Genomic DNA, 3,219 nt, shown 5'->3' on the forward strand with positions numbered 1-3,219 from the left:
TCCTGTTTTTGTTTGATTTTTTCCCTTATTTTTTATTGGTGCCTGATAGTTGCACACAATGGTGGGAATCATTGTTCCATGTTTGCACACGCACACAGTATATATGTGTAAAATATGATTCGGCCAATATTATCCCCCAGCGTTTCTCCCGTCTCTCCTCTTTCCCCTCCACCCCTGGTCCCTTTCCTCTAATCTACTGCTCTCCCTTTGATTTTCATGGGATCTACCCAACCTTTCTTTTCCTTTTGCTTCTGTAGAGAAGCCTTGTTTTATAATCTCAGAGATCTCCAGTGTTTTCTAGGAAAATGTCTTTTGTTGCCTTGCTACTCAGGATTGTGGCCCATGGACCCAGAGTCTTGGCATCTTCTACAGCTTGTTAGAGATTCAAAATCATGGTTCCTCCTTCCAGACTAAGTCAGAGTATACATTCTAAGAAGATTCTGAATGTGTTAGTCAGTTTTCTGTCACTGTGACAAAATACCTAAGGCGAATAACTCATAAGGAGGAAAAGTTCATTTAGATTTCAGAGATTTCAGTCCGGGGTTGCTTGGCCCCACTGCCTTGGGGCCTATGGCAAGGCAGAACATCATGGTGGGAGTGCATGGAGAGCAAAGCTACCCACTTCATGGCACCAGGAAGCAAGGGGTGGGGGAGAGAAAGAGAGAGAGAGAGAGGAGGCACCAGTGTCCCCACACCCCCGTCCAGGGCAGTCCCGGTGATTTAACTACCTTCCACCAGGCCCCGCCTCCTAAAAGTCTCACCACCTCCCAATGGTGCTGCAGGCTGGTAACAAAGCCTCCATCACCTGGACCTTCAGGGGACACTTCAGATCCATAGGTGACACTGGGGTGAATTTTATTCACATTGAAGATTGTGAAGCCTGCTATTGTTCGAGAATTTACAGTCTGGAGTCTAAAATTCAAAAGGACTTTTAATTTCCAGAATGGTTGGCATGCTATTTGGATTGATTCTTCTACTGAAAGGAAGGAAAACATATGGATAAAGGAAGTGAAACATATGTTTCATAAAAGCACTCAAGAGATATTAAGACAGCAAGGAACCACCATACCAGAGAAGTAAGTCTGAATTAAAGATGCCCTGAGGTAATTTGCTAAAGCCAGAAAACTAAAACCCAAGTCTGACAGATTTTCCCTAAGAGAAATGCAGAATTAAGATCTGGAAATAGAAAGCTCCTGGGTCAGGAACTCTGAAGCCTGGAACATAGTAATGTCTCAAGTGTCTGGAAAAAACAAATGCAAATCCTCTTCCAGGAAGGTATTTTTATCCTGGGTAGCAAGTTATTCCTACAAGTAATTTTTAAATACAGTGACCAGAATTGTCATAGGTACTCAGACACTCAAGGAAACTCATTTCTCTGAGCAAGAACTAGACTATGAGATGCCGAGTAGATAAAAGTCAGACTTGAAAATCTGTTCAGACAGTAGGAATCAAAAGTCATATAGAAAATTAAAAATTAATAGAGCATGTAAAAATCATAAAACAAGGTCTCTCAATGGAGATAAAATTAGGTCTCCAAGACCTAAATTCCAAAAGATATACTTCAAGTAGAAAGAAGATAATCCCAAAGTTAATACAATAATTGAAATTAAAACTAAAAAGATGGGTTTCATAGCAGATTTCACATAGCAAAAGAGATATTAGTGAATCATAAGATAGGTTAGAAGAAATATCCCAGAGTGCAGCAAGGAAATACAAAGAGGTGGAAATTCAGGTGAAAGAGCAAGAGACATGGAGTGGAAAAGTCCAGTAAATATGTGATTGGGGATCTAGAAAGAGGAGAGAAAGACAATGTGGCAGAGGTGATAGTGGCTAAGAATTTCCTGGGGCCAATAAAAGACACCAATCTACAAATTAAAGAATCACAGGGAATCCATGCTGGGTAAGTAAAACGACATCTACATCCAGACATGTCACTGTGAAACTTCAGATAAACCACCAAAAAGTGATGATCTTAGAAATAGCTGGAAAGAAAATTCACCTGTGTGAAGCAGAACTGAAAGCTGATGTCTCAAAGCAATGGTAGAAGCCAGAAGATAGTGGAATCCAATCTCCTGAGAATAATTACCAACTTAGACTTCTACACTGCACAAATGTCTCTTAAGAATAAAAGCAAAACAGGGGCTGGGATTGTGGCTTAGTGTAGACTGCTCGCCTAGCATGCATGAGGCACTGGGTTCGATCCTCAACACCACATAAATGTAAAATAAAGATATGTGTCCACCTATAACTAAAAAATAAATATTAAAAAAAGAATAAAAGCAAAATGAGATAACTTCAAATGAGTACCATTGAGAGACTTTGTCACACAAAGACCTAAATTCGAAAAAATATATTTCAAGTTGAAAAAGATAATCCTTGTTGGATTGAGTCGAAATTTGGCCTCACACGCACACAGACAGAAACATGGGCACACACACACACACACACACACAGTCTCTCTCTCTCTGTCTCTCTCTCTCTCTCTCTCCCTCCCACTTGGGATTCAGCCACATAGATATACAGACCTGGGGCTGAGGTTGTGGCTCAGTGGTGGAGCGCTTGCCTAGCACGCGTGAGGTGCTGGGTTCCAGCCTCAGCACCATATAAACTAAATAAATAAATACATAAAGGTATTGTGTCCATCTATAGCTAAAAAAAAATACATTAAAAAATATACAGTGCTCGCTTGGGCAGCACATATACTAAAATTGGAATGATACAGAAAAGATTAGCAAGGCCCCCTGATTAGCAAGGATGACAGGCAAATCCGTGAAGCATTCCATGAACACACACACACACACACACACACACACACCTTTTAGTGTTACTCCCCTCCCCCACCAAGAGTTGAGTTTTTGCCACCTGCACCCAGAGACACGTACACATACTCTGCTATTCCACAAGCTGCCCTTCCCTGCTTGATGGTGGTGACTAGCTGGGAATGACAGGAGCGGAGGTGGCAGGGAGGCCCAGGCTTGGACCTGTCCTGCCAGGATCAGTGTCAGGAAGCACCACACACTTGGGGATAAAGCCCACTCCACACTGTAGCTGGCAGCCTCCACACTGTAGCTGGCCCCTCTAATGGAGGGGCCTATGGAATAGACCATGCTTGTTTTTTCTAAAAAGTGCTGCAGTAAAATCTCTCGCGCGTGGAAGCTGTAATCAGTCCAGCTCACCACGCTTCGTGTCCTGGGTGTGGTGTGGTGTGCTATGGGAACT

General features: G+C 42.4%; 1 non-coding gene across 1 annotated transcript; it reads left to right on the forward strand.

Moving 5' to 3' along the window:
- Positions 1–2,678: 2,678 nt before the first annotated feature.
- LOC114094718 (U6 spliceosomal RNA) lies at positions 2,679–2,789 on the forward strand. The gene has a single exon (XR_003583119.1). It is a non-coding gene; the product is annotated as a U6 spliceosomal RNA (small nuclear RNA).
- The last annotated feature ends 430 nt before the right edge of the window (positions 2,790–3,219 follow it).

The sequence above is a fragment of the Marmota flaviventris genome, chromosome 14, assembly GCF_047511675.1.
Source record: "Marmota flaviventris isolate mMarFla1 chromosome 14, mMarFla1.hap1, whole genome shotgun sequence".
Lineage (NCBI taxonomy): Eukaryota > Metazoa > Chordata > Mammalia > Rodentia > Sciuridae > Marmota > Marmota flaviventris.